The sequence below is a fragment of the Dermacentor silvarum genome, chromosome 3 (assembly GCF_013339745.2).
Source record: "Dermacentor silvarum isolate Dsil-2018 chromosome 3, BIME_Dsil_1.4, whole genome shotgun sequence".
Lineage (NCBI taxonomy): Eukaryota > Metazoa > Arthropoda > Arachnida > Ixodida > Ixodidae > Dermacentor > Dermacentor silvarum.
The window spans coordinates 12,257,105-12,272,021 of NC_051156.1; positions in this window are offsets into that span (position 1 = coordinate 12,257,105).

Genomic DNA, 14,917 nt, shown 5'->3' on the forward strand with positions numbered 1-14,917 from the left:
TAAAAAAAGTGCTCCTTTCCTCAAGAACTTGGACCATAGTGACCTTTAAATGCCGAGTATAGGCCAAAGCGCCTTCTTATTTTTGTGATTCTGCTGAACCTAGCGCATCAAGCAGAAAAAAAGAAAAAAAATATAGGTTCAAAGAACCACCCGCTGATACGTCGCGACAGTGCCTCGTTGTTGTGCCAAGTTGTGTGCGGTCTCTCGGATATGACGTCATTGCTTAATTAAAATGCCGAACACTACACGAGGCCTGCTTGGCGAGAATGCGAACAAAGCGGTCGCTTTGCTGGCATCACCAAAAGCTGCTAATTCGGTTGGCTCACTGGACAAACCATCAAAGCACTCAATCTCTCCGTCTGCCGTGGCGTGCTTCCAGCTATATATCTAAGCGTCATCAGGAATTATGAAGCAGTTCTTGAAAGAGCAACAAAGATACCAGCGACGCCCTTCTGAATAGTCATAGTATACAGTGGCAACGTTAAACACGAAGCATTTGCGGCTAGTAATAATACTGTGACGATAGGATAGGAATAAACTTTATATGTCCAACGGTTATGGCTGTTGGTGCCCGGGGCTAGGCTGCCAGGGGTCCATCGCCGGAGAAAAATCTCTCGAGATCCTTGGCAATAGCCCTGGCCCGCTGGACGGCCCACTCCTGGTCTTCGGGTGCCTCGCTGAGGAGGGCGGCTTACCATCTCTCTGTGTGACGATGGATCGCGTTTATTTACAAGGTGATGAATGCAAAAGTATCGCTCAGCGAAAACAGTCCATGGCGCCGCACGCGAGCTAGCCCAGCTTCGTTCTTCTCTTCATCCAAACTTCCTTCACAGCCAAGGTTTCCCCGTCACGAACTGAAAGCCCGTCTAGAATCTGCATTTGGTGCACCACTGAGATTGTCGATATCTTCTTTACAGGGCGCGCAGCGTCCACGAAGAAGGCTCGCTCTGTTCTTGAATAGCACTTGTTCCTCCAGAGTGGCAAGATGGGCTTGTTGGTTCATCATGAAGGCAGTATTTCAGCGCGCAGTAAGGACGAGGACAAAGATGGAGACGTACGAACACACAGGCGCTACTCACAACAATGAAGTTTATTGCCTTGACCACGCCGAACAATATAGTGCCGTGTTACGTTGGGCAGACGGGACACTGCGTGAATGAACGGCTCAAGGAGCATAACTACAAAGTTAACAAAACGCCTTCAGATGGTTTTCTAGCTATTCATTGCCATACTTGTGGGTGTCTCCCTCTCTTTAACAAAACGCAGATAGTTGGAAGTAGCAAGTGTGAACTAACCCGGCTAATAATCGAGAGTGTGCAGATAAACTATCATGGTGACTCTTGTATTAGTAAGACTTCCCTAGCGTTGAGTGACAAGGAACTTGCTTTTTTGCGCATGTACAAGTAAATTTTCATTGCTGTTTGCACGCCCTGTTTTGTCACCCTGCTCCCCGCGAGCAATGAGGCTCACGTGGTCGGTGACGTACTTCCATGGCACTACATTGTTCGGCGTGGTCAAGGCAATAAACTTCATTGTTGTGAGTAGCGCCTGTGTGTTCGTACGTCTCCTTCTTTGTCCTCGTCCTTACTAAGCGCTGAAATACTGCCTACTACTTGTTCCTCATCTTGCTCCTTGCCACTCTTTTGGTTTGATGATGCTCCGGGTGCACGTTTTTAGGAAGCGCAAGCGTGAGGAATTTGTTCCGCCACTCCCTAAGGAATATCTTGCCGTCCAGCCACTTGTTGCGTAAAGCAGATGTTCAAATCCTACAATACCCTGGACACCCATGACTTCTTGGTTGTGGCCAATCGCATTACCTGGCTTGTAAGTGGGCGATAATCAATTCATCCGCCGTATTGTGTACTCCAATTTGTAGCAAACGCTCCGTAGATGTTTCCATGGGCAGACCGAGCGCATTCTTATAAGCCGTTCGAATGATAACGTCCATGTGGTTTAGGTCGGCTTTTCCTTATCAGAAGGTACGGGGCCACGTACACTATTCTGCAGAGGATAAACGCCTGCACTAGCCTAAGGGTGTCCTTTTCTTGCATACCCCTCTTCTCGGTTATGATCCTAGATATCATACGGACGACCTGCTCGCACACTATTCGGAGCTTAGTGATGGCGGCTGTGTTCACGCCCTTGTTGTTGATGAGCAGCCCCAAAATACGTTGTGTCTCCACCTCGGGAATAGGTGTGTTGTGGACTGAGATTTCCAGCGGTGCAGTATCCCCCTTCCGGTGCAAGACTAGGAGCTCCGACTGGCCGGGGAACAGCGCAGTCCGCATTTTGCTTCATAGTTTTCAACTGTGATGGCAGCCTCTTGGAGGACCCCTCCATCTGTCCCAAGTTGCCCTCCGTTGTCCATATGGTTATATCGTCCGCGTAAAGTGCGTTACGAATTCCCTTTACGGCATTCAGTTTTTCCAACAGGTGCATGAGGGCAACGTTGAAGAGCAGTGGAGAAAGGACTGCTCCTTGAGGCGTACCCATGGTGACCTCGTGTCACCAATCTTGATGTGGGCTTGCCTATCTTGCAAGAAGTCCTTGATGTAATAAAAGGTACGCTTTCCGCATTGAGTACCCTGTAGATTTTCTAGAATCTTGGAGTGTTTAACGTTGTCGAAAGCCCCCTTAAGATCCAGCACCAGTATGACCCTAGTGTTGCGCTTGCGCGGGGGATCGATCCCTTCCATCTACGTCCTGGGTTGAGAAGTGTGCCCGAAACCCGAACATCGTGTGAGGCAGAATGTCAATCTGGAGAAAAGGGCTTGATGTCGATCCAAACGGCACGCGCGTCATTTGCTATTCGACGATGTTGTCATTGCCGCCACAGGGTACTTTCTCAAACCACAGAAAACGAAATTAATCGCGTTTCAATTCCTGTACGTCTACCTGCAGGAACGCCTACTCGATGCCGGTATTTATGGCTATTGGACACCATAGAAAACGAAGCAGAACTTGAAGATCAGGATTAAGGTTCGTTCTCTTTTCTAAACATTCGGTGAGGGACAGGTATCCCTTTGCATGCGATGAAGCGTCGAACACAACTCGCAGCTTCGTAGTCAAAGAGTCTTCTCTGATAACCTTGCGATGTGGTATGTAATATACGCCGTTGTCACCAGAGCTCACTTTGAACACAACTTCAGCGTGTACCAATTGTAAGTATTGCCTTATTGTGCTGTCATAGTTTTCCAGTAGACCATTATGGTGAGGGAGTCTTTTGACAAGGTTTTGTAGACGATTGACAGTTGTATGGCGGTTGTTACCCAAAAGATGCGTCCGGTCTTCTTTCCACGGCAGCGCCACCGTGTATCTGCCGCTAGACTCTTTGACCATCTCCTTGAACTGTACAAGGTTGTTATCCCACGGACATTCGCTCGAGTCAGTGATGCCCATATACTCTATCTTCCTGAAAGACTGTGGATTCTTCTTCTGTAGCATGCACTTGTAAAACGCTGATCATGAGGTGAGTTCCGCAGTCCAAAAGAACATTTTCACATAATAGTCCTTGGATTGTCCAGCCCAATACAGTGTCAACAGCGATGAGGCCTGGAGCCTCTAGGCAGCGGAAGAATTCACCTTGGACGACTTGCCATAGGTCATCATCATCATCATCATCAGCCTATATTTATGTCCACTGCAGGACGAAGGCCTCTCCCTGCGATCTCCAATTACCCCTGTCTTGCGCTAGCGTATTCCAACTTGTGCCATAGGTAGTCAGAACCTATTAGCAAGCCGATCACGGAGTCTGAGGTAGCTTCAAAAACTAGGTTATCGTTCGCCAGTAGCTTGCTCTGAGTTCTCAAAGCTTGCAGAAATGTGTTGTCCACCGCCGGCACAGCTACATCATGGCAGGATGGCAAGGACGACGACAGCTTCTATGCTAAAAATGGCGTTAGTATAGCGATTTCGAAGCGGCACTTCTACCACTTCGAGTTTTTCCGCTACTGACGGGCAAGTACTTCCGAAGGTGTTTAGCGCTAGTGGTATGTTTCTAACCGCCTTTCGTTTGAGCTTCAGGGCCGCGTCTTCCTCTATGAAAGACCTTTGCCTACCTCCATCCAGAACGCCATGGACGTATCTGGTTTTGTCGTTGTTTACGATCTGTGTGAAGAATGTCTGTTGATACACCGCGTTGTCCGTATTGCGTTGGTTGCTTGGCGATAGATTTTCGCAGGAGGAGAGACCGGTAGAAGAATGTGTTTCCACCGTGCTGCTTCCTGGTGGGCTTGTTGTCGCGGTAGTCGTTGTTGTCCTCTTGTAGTTGGCGTCACAAGACATACTTGACGCATGTCTTCCGCGGCAAGAAGAGCGGGTGAGCTTGACTCCGCGATCGTTTGCTCGATGGCCTCTTGACGTGCAACGGAAACATCGGTTGTCTTTTGTTAGCTGCTCTTTTTTGACGGTGAGGTATATCGGCGTTGCAGCTGCGCTTCCCATGTTGATGAGTGTGACAGAAGAAACATTCTAACCTTGCAGCAGATGTAGCGTGCAAAACGGATGCCGTATAGGCGTACTGATAGGTGGCCTGTCCTTGCGCTCATCTATGGCCGGTCGCTGAGATCGTAACACGCATTGCTGTCTGCTTTCCAGTTCCACTCGCATAAACTGGAGCAGATTGTTCAGTTCAGCATCTGACGTAACTGCCGGCGAAACCAACTCAGAGGCTTGTGCAGAGCGACTGTCAGATGACTGTGACCTCAAAGTGCGGCTTCGTTTTTCTCGTATAAAAGTGAGAAGGACATCGTGAGGTAGAGCCTGTTGAAGGATGTCGATGAGCATTGCTGAGAATGTCAGAGATAGCACGTTAAGTGCACCCAGAGAGCGGATGTGTAGCTGTGTCGCGTCATATAACCTTCAAAGACCAGTTATGTCCTTGGCCGATTTTACGTTCGAAAGGTGTCGCAGTGCCGTCAAATGGTACTAAATAATCCTTGGTCAATCGCCGAGCGTTTCCTTCAACAGTGCAATGGTGTCTGGGTAGCAGGATTCGGGCGTGGGCAAACCAGCGATTGCTGCTGCTGCATCACCAGCCAGGAAACTTTTGAGGTAATAAAATTTACTGGAAGGCGTCAAATCATTGTTGATATGAATGGTCTGTTCAAATTGCTCCTAGAAGGCTGTCCACTCATTGAGGTCATCCTTGAACGTTGAGATATGCAGTTGTGGCAATCGGGGTCCAACAACTCTGGCTGGAGTCTCATGTCTGGTGGGCGATACGGCTATTCCTTCAGCACTCGATCGTTGCGATTGCATGCGTTGTGCTCTTTCTATCTGGGCGATTCGGCCACGAAGCTCAGCAAGCATGCTAATTGCTTGATCACTATATTCTGCTGCGGCAGTATACTCGGTAGGAAAATATTCCTCAAACTGCACGTTAATATGCGAAAGCTCGTCGTTGCTCGCGGACAGACGATCTTGAAAAGCTGTGAGTTTCGCGGTGTCGGCGTTGGAAGAATCAAGCAAGGATCGGTCTTCCTGAATGATTTTAGTGCTCTGAGACCGTCGTGCAGATCGCTTGCCTTTCAGTCGATCCATCTGGATAGCGTTGAAACTGGCTGACGTCATTGCACCTGCGCCGATGTTCACATTCACGATCAGTTGATTCCTTGCCGCCCGCAACGCGAAGCGATAGTAGAGTCCGGTCAGGCGTGCGTAGAATAGGGACATGTCTGCATGTGGGTTTCTGCACCAAATATAGATGCTTAGATGGCAATGGGTAGGAAAAAACTGAGACGGGAGCCATGGCGTGGCACCTACGTATTCCAACGTATTCTTTCTTTGTGCCTACACTTGTTGGCCGCGTTTATTTAACTTCTTTTTCACATAAGGGAATCAATTCACGAGCACAAACATGTGTGTTTTGATAACTCCAAAGCTGACAAAAATGTAGACGACTTGAAGGGAGTGCCGCCGTGCAATGTCGTGTTGAACTCCCAACCAGGGGCCTTTGACTAATCACTACTCAGCATAAAATAGCATGTTGTGCTATCTTTTAATTGAGTCTGCTTTGCCAAAAGCTGTTTTCAAGGTGGTTTATACAGTGTAGTGTTGTCAGAAGCAACATAAGGTACTTTACACCTAAACTAAATTTCTTCTAAGATAATGAACATATCAGGTATTGATATGGTGACAACACAAAAACAAACTTGGTTTTCGAGTGACGAGATTTTAAGACAAAATCTCTAAAGAAGTGATTTTTATTACTCTTCATCACAGGACACCAATGAGGTATCAATAAAACATAATTAATCTATCTGTAGTATTCCTGAAATGGTGTTTTCGTAAGCTGATGCACTCATGCTCAATATGGTGACCATAATTTATTTTGTCTTTGCGCCCGTTTGTTGAAATTAATGCAAAATTTTATTAAAATTGAGTAATTAAGCGGTTTAAAGTTGGCCTTTCAGCACCACATCCCCCGTAAAGACTAGGTGATTATATTAGCTGCCCCAACTTAAAAAAAATCACCCGTTGCCGATAACTCAATTGTAACCCGTAAACTAAATTACTCTATGAGGTGGACGTTACTGCTGCGAAGAAGCCTAAATGCTTAAATAATTACCAAAATTGAACCAAGTAACTGCTTCCTTAAGTACTCTTCCGCACATATTGAAATTTACAAATTGTAGCGGGTGATTTCGCAAGGTTTATCCAGTAGCAACAAATTGTCAGGATGATGCCACTTTCGAGATATTGATTTTACTGCGAGAGCAATTATACGGACACTCCAAGCGCATTGTTGCCGTCGCCCTCGCCGTCATCGCCGTCGCCGTGAGGTTCCGTATGAAGTCCAGCGGCGATAAAATCGTCGCCGCGCGCAGTACGTTGCGTGTGCGAGTGAAAGCGTGCGCGGGTGAGCTGGCAACCGCAGCTTATTCGCGTGCACGCGAGTAGGAGGAAGGCGGCCGGAAGCGCGCCGTCTTCGTTCACGCGCGAGTCACGAGGAGGAGGCGACGGAGACTGGAGGGTGGGGCGGAGGGGGGGGGGGGTGCGTTCTGCTCCCGCGGCTGCTGCTCATGGCTACGGTGGCTAGAGTAGCGGCGCGTTCCAGCATAAGCGCGCAAGTGGAGCTACTGTAATTTGGTCGCATACTTTAGTTTGTATTTTTTCTGTTAGGGGCGCCCAACGGGGCTCAGTATTTGATCTATTAATGTACATATAATAACCGACAAACACAGTTACGGTGTCATTTGTTTACAAAATAAGTAGCGTATTGTTTTTATTTGACTTCTGTTATTAAAGTCCGTGCTTTGTTACTTGAATAAAGGTTTTGAGGCCTCACTCACGTGTGATCAGCAGCAGCCCACTGGTATCGATTGCAGTCCGTGCCGTTTATCGATTCAAATTGTACGGCGGTAGTATTTGCGAGCGGGGTGGTCGTTTCGCTTGAGCAGCATCACGCAGGTTCGTTTTAATTAGATATCAGTAATATCTCAGCCAGTTTATGCGTCTAACATGCGATAGCTGCCACCAAGGGAAGTTGTTTAAAGACTGTAAACTTTATCAGCTGCGGCGTTTCACTAGCATAACGGCTGCATGCACGGCTTCCGCCGTTTGTGATCTGCCGCGTCTGGCCGCGTAATGACGTGTTGCACGAAAAAAAAGTGCTGGCCAGCACGATAAATTCATCGCTGGAACCGAGCACAGTCTGCCTGAAGACTACCCACGAAAGCGGATTAACCTTGCAGTCCCTCGGCTTGTGCGCCGGTGAGTAAAAAAGCAGTGCTTCGCATTTTCAACTTTCTTCTTCTTTCTGGGGTTTTACGTGCCAAAACCAGTTCTGATTATGAGGCACGCCGTAGTGGAGGGCTCCGGAATAATTTCGACCACCTGGGGTTCTTTAACGTGCACTACAACGCAAGCACACGGGCGTTTTTGCATTTCGCCTCCATCGAAATGCGGCCGCCGGGGCCGGGATTCGATCCCGCGACCTCGGGCTCAGCAGCGCAACGCCTTAGCTGACTGAGCCACCCCGGCGGGTCGCATTTTCAACTTTGAATTTTGAATTTCTTTGCGTGCGAGGCGGATAAAGCAGATTCCTGTCGTCATTTCTTAAAAGTAGAAAATAGTAATAATTATAAAGTTATTGCCCTTCCAAAGCAATTCAAACGAGGCTCTTGCTATTTTGCCAAGTTGCTAAAATTGCTAACATGAGTACAGCATAGATAATAAAATTTTGGCTGTTTCTGCATAAATGATACACCGCGATAAGTTCACTGCACATTAGTGACAAGTGTACTTCCGGTGATACAGTTAGATTAACTGCATTTGAGACATAATAAAATGACTGTGTTTATTACTAGTATCTAGCCGAAACAATTGTCATCTAATCGAGGCTTGACTAAGCACAGCCCACACAAGGACACCACTGATAGAAATGCACACTCAAAACAGTGTGTGTGTGTGTGTGTGTGTGTGTGTGTGTGTGTGTGTGTGTGTGTGTTTTCTGTCATGGAGCGTTTCGTGCATTGTTCTCTGTCATACATGAAGCACAAACTCAGGCACACTTCCACCATAGTAATTGAGGCTCTTTTTTCTTTCGATTCCAGCCTCCAAGACGCTGCTCATATATGGACTCATCCCTTTGGACTCTATTGTCTCTGAACGCACAAGTCAACCGTGAATGTGTCACCACTGGAAGTAACATCAAGGGCCAGCATCATCACAGGGTATGTATTTGAACACTTCAACTAGAACCGTGATTTATTCATTATGGGACAAAGTTTTGTTTCACCATTTTTTGCTTGCATGTGTGTCATGGCTTTGTCATTTCTCTTTTCAGGAAGACGGACAAAAGAGAGATTATTGGTCTGCAAGCTGCCCACGCTAAGCCACAAGATGCTCAACTGTCACCATAATGACAACAGGTCCTCTTGAACTACGTGCCTCACTATGAAATGTTTGGAAGTTTACCAGATAGAGAGGTGTGAGCCCTGTTAGGAAAGCAGCAGTCTACAGTTCTGTATCGTACCGAGCGGGAATGAGAAATTTGACATACAAGCTTAGTTGCTTTTAAGGGCGTTTTATGACAATCGGGGAAGTAACATGTTGAGTCCCAACTTGTTTATTTTCCAGTCATTATAGCCATGACGACCAGAACAGAAACAATGTAGCAAGCTCCTACTTGCTAATGCACAAACTCTGTCATCTGCTCTTTGCAAATCAATTTGACGGGCATTAGTACCATGAAGTATCACATGCTCCCTCACAACGATACTTTGTTACATGAAAATGCAAAGAATTTTAAAATGATCAAAAGCGCCTAATGCAATTTTAAGGAAATGACACTTCATGTTGACTGAAACTCTGGCAGTCACTCTTCATTTTATTTTTTGTTTAAAGTACCCTCAGGGCCACCTGGCATTAAAGAGGGGAGTCGTTACAAAGTAGTAGAGTAAAACAAACAATTGCAGTGAGTTCTTGTAACATAATGATTCTCCTGATTATACAATGTTAGCTAATGTTTTGCAAAAAGTTTGTTATCTGTGATGGCTACGATACTTGGTGGTTACATTTCGGAGATGTACGGGGCATGATAGAAAGACTTCGTGTTACATGAATCGATTCCTACCTTACTGCAATGATCGAAGCAATTTGAAATGCACTGAGGCCGCAGTATGAAGTCGTCATGAAGTGTGGTGCGATAAAAAATTTTATGAAATAGCAAAAGATGGCCGACTTTGCGGCGATTAGCTAGTGGAATGAGTGCTGGGCTAGTTTACATTGAAGTTATACTTGCGGTACGGTTATAATTAGAAATAATGAAACGAGTAGAGTTACTGTGTACTAGTTCAAGTGAAGTAATAAGATTAACGCGACTGGCATCCCGTATTGCAGATGCATATTCAAGTTTCGAGCGAATTAGTCTTGCAAAGCTGTAGTTCTAAAATAGACGGTGCTTTGGAAAAGTTGCGCCATAAATACCCGAGCATGTGATTAGCATTGCTAATGATGCACTCTATATTAATGGTCCAATTTAAGTTATTTGTAATGTTTACACCGATATATTTATATGGCATGACAAAATCTACGGGAACGTTAACATGGCAAGTGCTAGGATTAGAATTAGATCTGGAAATACGCATTATTTTACATTTGTTTACTACAAGAGGCTCATATACAGTTTGCATGAAATCAATAACTAGGCTAGTACTGAACCATAAGAGATATCTAGAAAAGGCAAGCTCACACAACCGGCCAGCCTATTTCACACTTCACAAACTTGAGAAATCACTAAAAACAAATATTCTTTCTCTTCAAACAGCAGATGACAAACCTGAGCGCAGTGTGCTCCCAAAAAGATTTTGAAATGTACTCGCAGAATAAGTTCAGCTTAACATTCAGCTAATCAACAGTGGACGAGCACGGTAAACCTCAGCGTGGGAACTTGTCTTCGTCTCGGCCCTCACAAATATGTTTGCTTGGTGAAACGCTGGCTCCAAGCTGAGGCTCCCCTTGCTCAGCTGTTACTCAACTGAAGTGTTCATCTTCTTGCAACCTCTTTGCCCTGTTTTAATACATATACCGAGATGCTTTTTCAACATGAAACCACAAATTCCATTTTCCAAGGATCTGTGAGCATTAATTGGGCTTGCTTATATGTTGATTTAATGTCCTTGTTTATTCACACAATATTTCTAGAAGTCCTTCTAAGCACTGCTGTCTCCATAACGTTCCTTGGTTTCCCTACGAGTACTCCACTTGTGTCAAAGCCTTTACTGCCGCACCTGAGCACTAAATGTGCAGCAGAAGAATATCCAGAGCAGAAAATATGTGGTGTAAAATTTAGCATAACGCCCCCCCCCCCTTCCTCCTACACTTCGTGCTACGAGAGCAATGGGACATTGCATCTCGAGCTTATCTTGCTGACAGTACATTTTTGCCGAGCATTTTTTTATGTTCCTTTCGTTACTCTAGCTGAAATCGTCGAACGCAGAGAATGCAAAACGTCAAGCAGCACTGTACGCAATACAAGTACGAGGGCAGCTCAGCATACATATCACTGTCTGAACCTTTGTTCGCCCTGCTTTACGGCACGCCGAACACGTTCAGAAAACTTCGCTCGATTTCAGCTTTGCGTTCCATTAAATAGGTGGTTATCTGTGTTTCTGTATGTTGTAAACTCGGTGACGGACAACATTAAGTCCACTTGAGCTGTACGAAAATTGTGAGCATGTACTGCCTCATTCACCATTGACAATAAGCAATGTAAGCTTACTTGTTTGAAGTGTTTTATTGCCAGTTGAGGCCTCTCGGTCACCTGGCGACATATACAGATATCTGTAGTCATGTTATAGTACAGTACACACGAATACCGCCCCGAAAGCGGTAACAAAACGTCCAAAACCAGCGAGCGAGCAGCGCGACCACCTCTACGAACCGCTACCGTAGCGGCCATATTGCTCACTACGTAATGGTGATGATGATGTTAGTTTTGATTCTGCCAGCGCCATCTCTCGGTCGCATACTTTAGTTCACAACGCCACCGCTACGCTTATTTCCGTTGCAGTGTGGAAGGTACAGTTTCCCTTCTCTAAATTTGTATGGGTGTTCTGTGACCGTACTAGCGCGAAATGCAGCATCGCGCCGGCTGCCGACGGGCCTCGCCGACGGACGCTGGTTGCGTCGGTCGCACCTCGCGTGAGACTGTAGACTAGAGTGTACTAGAATACGGTAGAGTGGGACGAGCGGCTGGGGCGGCGCATGCTTTGTAGTGAGGCGCCCGACGTGGAAAAATACTGGGGCGGCGCTGCGGTCGAAGTGGATTGGGCCGCATCAAGGTCGCGCCGTTGGAAACTGCTGGCGATACTGCTCGACAGGGTCATTCGTACTATTTCGCGCGCTGGTATTTGCTTTCAGACTGATCAAATGGGGTTAATAATTGCATATGACATGTATTTATGCCTTAAGAATAAATTCCTTTCCTTTGTCTTCTTTATTTAATTTTTATTATTTTCTAATGCCGCTCGGTGATTGCGCGTACATTGCGGCCGCAGTGTCGACTTTCATTATACTATGTTATTGTACGGTTCCCTTTGGAGAAAGAATATTTTTCTCATTCTTCTAGCAGCATGTATCTCTCGTGCGTATTGTTGCACATATAGTGTTCTATTAGTAGGTCTTGCGAAACGCAGACGAAACAAATGTAACATATGTAACTTTGTATGTAACTCTGCAGCTTGTATATTATAAACGGCTGCGTTCAGTTATCCGGTGCACTATCATAACGACCATAATGAAACAATTAAAGGAACGGCATGTCTCACATACACGTAGAGATATGTGCAGATCTGTTGCGTTCGTTGAAGATAAGTGTGGTACCACATGGGGCACTCCGTTTTAATGGGTTGCAAACATGGTGAGACTGTCAAAAATTCTTGCCTGAATCAAGTTAGCAAATTTACAGGCTGCCCCAAAACGCAGGACTTATTAAGCATTATTAAGTATTATTAAGCAGGACTTATTAACACCCGTCCGTTAATTCTCGTGGCTGTTGCGCCTCTGCGCAACAGCCACGACTCTCCGGCAGCAAAATAATTCGGAATAACAGTCCTCACTTGCATGCAGTCACTCACCTTTGAGATTTCAATAGTGCTGTCATGCGTTACATTCGAACGGAAATGACTATTCGGCGTCGTACACTTGCGCGCACTCACGCACGCACGCACGCACGCACGCACACACACACACACACACACACACACACACACACACACACACACACACACGCACACACACGCACACACACACGCACACACGCACGCACGCACGCACGCACACACACACACACACGCACGCACGCACGCACGCACGCACACACACACACACACACACACACACACACACACACACACACACACACACACACACACACACACACACACACACACACACACACACACACACACACACACATATATATATATATATCTAAGATGGTTTTGCCTGCTATGAATATTATTTCTACGAATGAGAGTTTTGTTTCAAGTATTCACTACTAAGTGTGTTTGTTACTGCAAACACGTGCGCTTATTCCGGTCGGGAGTTCTCACTTTTTCAATTATTGCATTTAGAATATTTGTTATTTTTCCCCCTGCATATATGTATCATAAATAAATTTGTCTATGTACCCTTTGATTTAATTACCTAGAAATACACTGGTCATTCTTCGCGCCACGCAGTTAATAAACCTGGTTGATTTCACTCTAATATTGTTTTCTTCGATCATTGTCCTTGATCAATATCCACCAAAAAGAAGCGCGGGTAAAATGACACAATATCAATAATAGAGAGTTTTAGATTAGGGGGACGCAAGCGTAGGGGCCCGCTAGCGCTTGAGGCCGCGGTACTGCGCACGCGCAGACCGGCTCTAATAAAATTTTCTTACGTAACCTTCATGGTGCGGACTCCGGAGATACCAGTTACTTTTAGAGGACAGTGGTAAAAACAGCAGTTCACCTGGCTAAAACTACATTTGGAACCGGCCGTCAAGAGTCATGGACGCACCGAAGAAACTAAACCATTAAAAAAATGTACTGCACTGAGGTTCTGCGAGAAAAATTGGGCGTCCGCCAGCGTCCGCGTAGCGAACGCACGCTCGCTAGCAGACGACGCGCTTGACAACGACAGCAAAATTGAAGACGTCGCGTTGTATAATCTATGCCTCAGATATATATGTTTGGCAAAATGATGTAAGCACAAAGTCACAATTGAAATAAAGCGCTATTTTAAGAGCGTACTATGCGCAATCGGCCTCGGCGCCCGCTGCGAAAGTACGTTGAATATGCCGCGGAGCGCGTCTCCGCCCCAATCCACTTCGCTCGCAGAGCCCTCGCACTATTTTTCCACACGCGGCGCCTCAGCGGCAGAGCACCGTTCGGCCAACTCGACCATTGTCTAGTACACTCTACTGTAGACTTTTTCATGAGGGCGCTTCCGACGGTCTGGCGTGGAGAGTACGTGTCAGTGTTGCCTGTTCGGTCTGGACTGTGAGCTTGCCTTGCGCTTGCATTGCGGAGTCGCCGCTTTCCTTCGATGTTTCCGTTTATTTTTGTCACGAATGACTTACGCTCGTAAATAATGGCATATATACTCATGAAAAGGCTACAGGCCGGCACTGTGCAGTTTATGGGTGCACGAACAACCAGCGGAAAATAACGATTTTGGGACGAGCCATGTTTCGAGGCAACAACAACAACAACGACTAAGTGTGTCCACAACACAGCACTCCGCGAGACCACTGCCACGATGGTATGTTCACGCTTCGCCGGTTTTCTGCGTCACCTGAGGTCTTGGCATTTGAGTCTAATGTGAACCAATGCACACATCAGTAAAATACCGCATTTTGGTAAACTCTTTTCGGCACATTTCCCAATAGGTTGCGAGAATTGTCAACTCTTCGATGCAATATTTTCTCGTATGTAGTGGCAGAGGCTACATTTCTTCTTCTTTCAAACACGACTTCATTTCAGTGCCTAATACGGGGTTCACACGGCGCACTTTTGATCGTGATCGAGCCCGATCTTGGTCGAATTTCTTGGTCGCGAATGGCTTCTTTGCTCAATCTGCGGAAGGGAGCCAATCTCGGTCGAACATTACGGTTTATATCGGTCTTGATCGCTATCAAAAGTGGCAGTGTGACACCGGTATAAGACAAATTGAAGCACTTTGCGAGAGAACTAGTCGGTAAATACACTTCGCAACGATCTGGAAAAATCGTGTTCTATGGAAGATGTATGCAGACCCTGTGTCCACCAAAACATTCTCTCTGCGTTCACACGCACCCTGCGGGGACCTGCCCATAAAGGTAATTAACTTCAGTGTGGTGCTGCATGGAGCTCACCCGTCTTTGAGCGTTGTCTATGTGCTTGGGCAGCAAGAGAATGCAAAAACTAACGTGTCAACCTCATCA